This window comes from Pezoporus wallicus, unplaced genomic scaffold (genome assembly GCF_028554395.1).
Source record: "Pezoporus wallicus isolate ANWC-B61680 ecotype Strahan unplaced genomic scaffold, APGP_CSIRO_Pwel_v1 contig_227, whole genome shotgun sequence".
In the NCBI taxonomy this organism is placed as follows: domain Eukaryota; kingdom Metazoa; phylum Chordata; class Aves; order Psittaciformes; family Psittacidae; genus Pezoporus; species Pezoporus wallicus.
In genome coordinates this window covers 8,808,321-8,817,239 of record NW_026635704.1, presented here as the reverse complement: position 1 = coordinate 8,817,239, position 8,919 = coordinate 8,808,321, and positions in this window count along the sequence as shown.

The window sequence follows — 8,919 nt, the reverse complement described above, 5'->3', positions numbered from 1 at the left end:
TCCGACCCGAACTTACAGTACAAAACATTTTACCATGTTTTTTTTTTTTTACCTGGAAAAACTCGACAAAAGCAGGGGAAGTCGAGGATGTCGATGCCCAAAACACTTCTCTCCTGCTTGGGGACCTACTTGCCACTAAATTTCTGTGCTGAAAAGTGCTCACCGAGCGGCTTTAAGCTCCTCGTTTCCTCTTAAGTCTTTCAGATGCCCCTTCTCGAGTTAAACCCTGGGGTATTTCAAACACGTGATAGGGTGGATATAACGCCAGAAATGTCGATGTTTGGTTTTGTTTTGAGGCGACCGGATTTACTGGCTGGGAGGGGGTTGTCAGTGCCCCTGCCCAGGAGATGAGGATGGCGGAGAGGAAGAGCGGCCGCACTGGCCTGGCAGGCGCCTCTTTCTCTGGCTCCAAAGAGACCAGTGTTTTACACTTCAGGCGCCTCATTTTTTTTTTTCTTTCACCGCTGATTAGCCTGTTTACGTTACAGCCAGGCTACAAGTTTCATTTTATTTCCTCCGATATACCCGGTAAGAAAACCCAGCTTGAATTGGAACCACCGTGGGAAACCATTCCCAATCACCCCTTTCCTCTCCTCTCCTTTTCGGTTCAGGTTTGCTCTCCAATCACTCAAATCACATAGTCTTCTGTCCCTAACTCTTCATGACGTCACTCCCCAAATCCCTCTTTTCTGACGTAACTCTCACCCCGGGGCTCCTTCCTTCTGCCCCGGGGCCGGGATAGGCACCCAAGGAGCATCTGCAGCGGGCAGTGCAAAGGTGGTTTTGCAGGAAAAAGCCGGGCAGGGAATGTTCAGTGGCGAAAGGCACCGCTGGGGACGTGGTGCCGGTGAAGTAACTATGACTCCTGTTCCCTGTGGCCAAAGGGGGAAGGAGGCAGATGGGGGGGAAAGAAGTGAATTTGTATCTGGTTAAGGCATATTCCCTCACTGGGCACTTGGACACTTCAGCCTCCAAGGAAAGGGCTGGGAGAAAGCCGTGTGCGGGGGCGGTGTGGTTTCTCCGTCATTCAGTCCCGGGTCTCTGCATTAGGCAGGGGGGCATTAGGCAGGAGGCGAAGGGTCCGGTCCGACCGCATCACCGCCGCTCCCCCGACCCAGGCAGCCCCGGGAGCAGCGGGATTCACCTGGGGCCGGGCACCGGTGCCCCCGGGGCTCTGCGGCCGTGGGGGCTTGGCGGGCTCCGGTGCGAGGCGGAATGAGGGGTCACTTTGGAGTCTATCGCAGGATGGAGTGTATTCTTTTCCGAGACATGTTTATGTAACAATGTACTTTAGAAACTGCTGGGGAGTTTAGGCCGGGCTGATAAGCGTAGCGGTTATTAGAGGCGACGTGCCGGCAGCTCTCCCCTTCTCTTCTCCCGTTCGCTTATCCGCGCTACTTAAAATATACTTTTATCAAGGCCAGCCCACGACACGGAGTGTTTCCATTCCCCAGCGGCTGTGACATTGAAGCGGACTTACCTATCGGGATATCGGCAGCGTTCAGCGGAGCTGCCCCCCTGGCAGCTGCCCGCCCAAAGGGCTCAAGCCCCCGCCGCAAGCACGGCGGCAAAAGCCGGCGGGGCGGTCCGCGTTAGCCAGGAAAAAGGGGCTTTCAGCAGCAGCCGAGAGAGAGGGGCCTTTGCCACCGGCCGCCACCTCCCGCTCGGGCCGGCCGGGCCAGCCTCGGGAGCTAGAGCAGCGGTTAGTGAAACTCGCGCCCCAAAGCAGCCCGCTCCTGTATACTCCAGACCAAGGGAGGGAGGGGGCATGCTGGAGATGCCTTTTGTCAGAGGAGAGATGTGTCCCGCAGGAAGGAGGGAGCCGCCACAACTCAAGGATGAGGGGAGAATGTTTTTTCTTTGCCCAGAACTCCTATTGAAGCTCTGCCGGGTGCCCAGAGGCCGGGCTTGAGCTCCAGCCTTTGTTGCTAGTTGCAGACGGCAGGCTCCGGGTCCCCACGTTGCCCCCGTCCCGGGCAGGACACCCGGCTCCGGAAAAACTTCCCCGCTCCCCCTTTGCCTGAGGCCGTGCCCGGCGGCGGGCAGCACGGCAGGAGGTTATTCCCCCCTGCAGTAAGCGGCCTCCTCGTCACTGGTGACCTGCTGCTGCCGTGATTTGGGGTGATTTCCACCTTGTCTTTCAAGCCAGCAGAGAGCCTGCGCAGATTTTTAATGATCCCCCTTTTCCTTTTATTTGCCCTCCCTCCCCCCTCCAAGGCTCCCCTGGTTAATGATTTCTGCCTAAAATAAAATAAAATAAAATGGGATTAAAATCAAAAAATGCTCGGAGGAGAGGCTCCTGTTGCCGTGTAACCTGACTCCCGGAGCCGGCTCCTCACGGTACCGGCAGACTGAGCCCCGGAGGGGCGGGCAGGGCCACGGAGATGCCCCCCAGCTCTCGCGGTGGCCGGGGGGCAGACGGGACCCACGTAGCACCCTAAGAAACATGGTTACCATTTAGTTGCTTCTGTCCAACAGTCGCATAGCCGCTTTGTCTCTTTCCAGCGCATACACAGAGGCTTTGAAAATGAGGAGCTAAGGTTTGGGTTTATTGCTGCTATGCGTTTTTGAAGGTTTGTAACGGCCGGTAACTAAAATGGCCTAATTTTGATGCTTTATCAACGGATCCCTCAATAACTTTGCTAGGAAGGGGTGGGACAGTGTTTCATGTACTCCTTGAGGTGACGAATAAGGCATTATATGTGATGTTTAACTGCAGGGCGAGGCCAGAAGAAAAGTCTCCTTTCCCCCAGGGTCCCTCAGCCTTGCTGCAGGGGACACGGCCGCGGGTTGGAGCCGCTGCCGCTCGGGGAGACCCGTGGGGACCACCCGATATCCTTGCCCGCTCCTGTCCGGATGTCGGGGAAGGCTTTTAGGGGTCCTTTCTGCTGGATCGGACACGGAAAACCGGGGGGGGAAGTTTCTCGGGCTCCTTTATGCGAGAGCTCGTTGTGGGAGAGAGAGAGCTGGATGCGGAGGAACGCACTTCTCCCCACCGCATCAGAGCAGGGCTTCTCCTTATCCCTCACGGTCCTTAGCACGGATGTTAGGCAATCTCAAAACTGATTCGCAATTAGGTATCCTACCTCCGCCCTCACAGCCACAGAAGAGGTTGCGGAGATTTAGCTCTTTTTCACTTACACCTCCCCACACAGGCATATAACCAAATATCTCCCGGGCCGGTTGTCTCCGGTACCGCACACCGGGAAGGAAATACCATTTTCTGCATCGAAAACTGCCCGTCAACCCCCTTCCTGCGCATCGTTGTTTTCTTATTTCTGTGCCCATGGAATAAAAACTATCTGAAGCGGTCAAAACCTCCCACCGAAATGTCTTCAACAGGATAGTCCTCCTGGGGGTATTTGGCGGGGGTAGCTCCGTTTCACTCTTGTCCACTCAGAGCCTTGGAGGAGCCGCTCCGTTTCTCCTGGCACCTTGGCAACCCTTCGCCTTACCTTTGGAGACCTTTTTCCTGGCCGTTTAACCTGCCTTACCGACATGTCGGAGACCAAGCGCCACATAAACCAGTGTGAAATTCTCAATCTTAGTTAAGCAAAATGCTTCTCTTGATCTGAACTAAAAATAGGCGCTGCTCTCGTGAGAAATGTAAAAAATTGGGGATTTTGTTCTGCTTGGAATGAAAGTTGATTTTAAAACGTTAAAATAATATCTCAGAGCGAGTCTGACCAGTTCTGTAAACGCAAGTCCTACTAGATTGGAAAATAAACCCCAACAAATCAAAACAACCACATCACAGATATAGAGACTTCAGAGTTAACAGCTTGGAAGTAACCGCGAAGGCAGGTCCCGGTCGGGTGGGTCCCATCCCCACCGGCCCCTGGATAAGATGCTGCTAATTCACCTCCGGGGAGGAGACGCCTTCCTTCTCTATATGCTTTTGTTATCCTTTTTCGTCGTTTTAGTCTATTTATCCCCCCCCTCGGTGTTAATGGCTTCGGGGACACAGCCCTCTGCTTGCAGTGAAAAGTATAAATATATACTTTCGCAGTGTGAATACCGCATTTTATTCGTGCAATCACTGGCAGTGTTTATCCATTTCGCTTAACCCCCCAGGACCAAAGGGGCTGTGCAAATAGTTCGCACATTTCGATTGGTTTAGGAAAAGGTGTTTTTGTGAAGCCATTATTGCTGCTCCAGCTGAATTTATGATTCATTATTAAAGGAGTTAGCACTGAGTTAGTGCTGATTGGGTTTGTTTGGGACCAACAGTATTTTCAAGTAATAAAAAGAACGATTGAAAAGCCGATTGTCCCAAAAGATGCTTATAACTAGGTGGCTATCACCTATTGTTCCACTACCGTTATTGCCTTTTTTTAAAAGGTCATAGATGACTGAATTTTAAGGAGTCACTTTAAGTGAATTTTAAGAACTTCATTTTAATTCCGAGTAGATGAATACGAACAAGAAGCAGTGTAATTTGATACAAGTAAGGATTCTTTTTTTTTTTTAAGTTGCAATAATTTTTTCCATTTTAAACATACATTTTCTATACAGAATTTCTTAATTTAACGTCATGATGGGCACAATAGTTTTAGTATTTAAAGGTGTAACACAGTAGTGGTGAAGTAGATGGTAGTAACCTCAATGTTTCTGTTTTTTTTTTTTTCCTTTTCGGTATTCATAATATGGATAAAGTTAGCATCCTTCTTTCTGAAATAACCTATCCTCAGAGTAAATCAATGCTGTGTAGTAACTGTACAGTTACTACTTCAAAGAAAAACAAAAAGGGACCTAGGTATTTTCAATAAATTCTGACCATAATACCGTGAAACAAAATTACAGGGTAACTTTGGGGATTTGCTGAAAGAACCCATCAGTAACCAGGACGGTATCTGGATCACGCACTTAGCATTTACTGATGACAATTAAATATAACTTTAGCCACACACAGCTGTAATATTCACCTGTGAAATAATATTAATAATAAAAGAAAAAGTTTTACTGTAAGTTTATGTACATTATTTGCTTTGCAGGAGTACATTTTCCTTGTGATATTGCCGTAGGTTGTTTTTTCTAGTACGGATTTGAGTGCCTGTGAACCAGCACTTATGAAAAAGCCTGCTTCTATGTCACTGCTTACTTATCCAGCTCCTAAAGTGGTCTGAGGTTACTCATTCAGCTGGAGTTTGTCCTCATTCACGATGACCAAAGCATGAAGAACCAGTTCAACAGACTTCCATGGAAAAAAATGGTGAAGCAATAAATGGATCAATTCTTAGGTTAGCAACAAGAATTGCTACTTAGCCCTTCAAGCCATGGTTGCAGCTTAACTAAACCGTCTCTATGCAGATCCTGTCCCAAAACCTAGATGCATATTTGGACAACTAATGCAGAGTTTTCTGCTGTTACAGCCTGGGAGCTGTTGGTCCCAAACAAACCCAATCAGCACTAACTCAGCACCTCCTGTAATTCCTCTAATGAACTTAATAATAATGAAGATAATGCAGATGCGCTCTGTGTCCCAAATGCCCTAATGTGACACCCTATACAGCACCACCCCCCGCAGACCACCACCCCCTCTATGTTACCACTGCTTTAGGTAACATTACATAGACCAAAGTGTTTCAGCTTCTGAAATAAGCCAGACTCCCTCCAAAATGCTCATATCAGCCAACACATTTCCTTTAATTCAAAATAAAGCTTTTTGTACTCTTTTTTAATTATTTAACCCTTTAAAGAAAAAGATCAACTTAGACACAACTTAGCAACAAAGTTCATCTTGAGATAGCAGACAAAGTGTTTTGCATTTTCCTCTCTTTCAGTTAGGTAATGGTCTCACACCTTAGGTATCAGGAAAGGTCTCTCATGCCTGGACCAGAAGCCAAAATCCCAGCACCTCGACCCTGCCCAGCCACCAGAAACTGGTCAGCAGGGTACAGAGAAAACAGCAGCCCCTGAACTGACTTAGACTGCTGTCTGTGCTTTGTGTTTAATGTTTTAAACATTTTTTTTTACGGAAAAAGTAGGGGCTGACATGAATATACTCCAAGATATTTCATTCACAGAACTGGAGGGGGGAGTAATTCAGCCTAAACCCAGAATTTAAGCCATACTTTTATTCTAGTTCTTACTGCCTACAAGTATAATTAGTACTCATTTACAAAACGTGTCTGTGACCTGTGCTAAGTTTTCAAATCTGTTTGGTTTTGCTTTTGATAGCTTCAACAGAATTGTTCAATGACATTTCCTTTAGCAGAACTTTTCCAAACAAATTAACTTAATTTCTGTTTGCAATAAATAGAAAGAACATATTTTGCTTGTGCCTGCTTGGAACTATATGTGTTTCTGAGGTCCAGAAGTTGACATATCTTCCACAAGTATTTCCTCCAGTAAGTACAGAGAGAAGAACCTAATGGTTGTGAGCTGTAGCCACTAAAGGTCGAAAATATTCTGTACAGAAATATGCTAACCATAGCTCAACATTTGGACTTGTGGAGCATAGAGCTGACTAGGGTGAATCTATGGACAGAATGGGAAAGCAAACAATTGAACGTCAACTGGAAAAGGAAGCCCTTTGAATTTAATGGGGTTGGACCAAATGAGCAGGACAGGCCCTAGAAGAGCTTGGCTGAATGCTAAATGTATTTTGGTTGAATTCTTCATGTTGTCTGGGCATTTTGAATACAGACAGCATTATTACAGCAAAACCAGAATATGTTGCTTATTTCATTATGAATGAGAGTAGAATTGGAGAGGAATGCTAAGTGGTCAGGAAGTAGGGGACTGATGGGGACAATTTCATTCAGGACCCCATGACTGTTTTTAAGCAAACAGAAGAAATACAAGTTTGGAGTCAGGAAGTCATTGCACCCAGACAGAGCTGCAGTAACAGGGGGGTGCCATTGCCTGGGTGTGATGCAGAGGAAGAAGGACCTAGCCACCAACTTGCTGCCTGGAAGTGAGTATGTGCCCCTATGTGTCAGTATGGCAGCAGGGCCTAGGAGGCATCAAGATGTGCTCTTCCTCAGCAAAGGGAAGAAGTGCCACCCTGGGTCCACACCCCAAAAGAAGGCACAGAGCTATGGCCAACAACCCCATGGAGTTTCAGAGCTGCCTTGAACCTACCCAACCCTTTGCATAAAAGCAGAATCTGACACTCTTGGAGCTACACTTTACTAAAAGGAATAACAGTGTGTATCCTTTATAGTATTCAACATTATCAAAGAACCATAGAAAGGTTTGGGTTGGAAGTGACCTCAAAGATCATCTAGTTCTAACCCTCATTATGATGATTCCCACTATATATCATTCTGAATGTCAATAATACACCATTTAATGGATTAAATTATTTTATCAGCCCTCTGGAAAGCAGAAACCTGCTGTGAGAAGCTCAAGGAGTAAATAAAGTCTAACAATGAAGGACCAGACTCCAGTGGGAGTTTTGCTAGAGAAAGACCTACACAAGCTGACTTATTTAATTGAAATACAATTTCCTTTACATCATTACACCCAAGTGTCAACCTTAGAATCACAAATCTGTTAAAAGCTGAGCAAACTGGTTACCTTTTGGTAAAAAAAAAAAAAAAAAAAAGGCAAAAAGACTATTTCAAAGAAATGTGTTAATAATTAAAAATAAATATAACAGTCTAAATAAAGAGTACTGACAGCACTAACAACAATAACGACTTAATTATTTTTGTTGATGTCAGTTATTAATTTGTGGGCCATGGAGCTATAAACCAGGGTAATTTATTGACTGCAATATAAACTGGATATGAGCCATATTATTCAAGAAAAACAATACACTGCAAAAACAATACAGAGAAGAGGTAATTTGTACAGAGTTCATGAGACAATTATATCACCTAATTACGAAACTGACTCACTATGCCCTTGGCTCTATTTATTAAAAGAGAATTGAAGGACATACTAAACATACTCAGGGCCTAGTAATTTAAATTTACACCCTGCCTGTACACCCAAGCATCCAGGAACTGGTGTGATCCAGCACACGGAGCAGAAGTCCTAAAGGAGGTGTGGAACTCAGGATACTACTTCATTTTCCCATGCACTGGAAATTGCCCCATTTTGCCAAAAAGTGCTTTGAAACTCAGTCAGTACCACAGCAAACATAATGGAGTTAATCTCACACGCACCATTCTAATTATTTATTTCAAAATGTGACAGCAGTTTGAAAGGTGTCTGTAGTTTTGGTACTTCACTGATGCAGCGCCTCTTTGCAGTAATGCAGCAGAAGCATTTGGATGCAAGTGAACATGTTTCATGTTCAAACAGAAGCAAACCACTGAGGTGCCTAAACCGTAAGACATAATAATCAAGCATGTGCACGTATAACTCACTCACTCACGGTGAAGCTCATCAAAGCACAGAAATGACCAAGACCAAAACTAAAGCAAGTAGCTGAGTTATTCTGTGAATTTCCAAATTGTAGCTGCACTGCAACCTTTTAAATTATTTTCAAATGTTTTTCCTTGAATGTTTAATGCTGTTTAAAGAGCATAAAAATACTTTCTTTTTTGATCATGTAACAAACTTCATTAAATAAAATAGTTTCTTTTGCATCTCTCCTGCTGTTTTTTATTCACTGTTAACTGTGCAGTTTGTATCTGAATAGATTTTAATGGGTGATGTCTAGCCATACTATAGCAAAGTGTGGAGGAGGCTAATATTCAGGATGATTATAAGGAGTATTTGTTTATAAAACAGGAAAAAACCTCAGTCTCTCTTTATTTGTTTTTATTAATAATAATGTTGGCTTGCATACAATAACTTTTAAAATGAATGCTATGAGGATCTAGAGGACAGAATAGCAAATGGAGAACTTGAGAGACATGGTTCTGACTTCGACACAGGGAAGGAAGTCATAGTTCTGCACATCGGAAGGTACAGTTTTACAGCGTGTTTGTCTTGGTGCAATCCCGGTTTAAGAAATCCTCT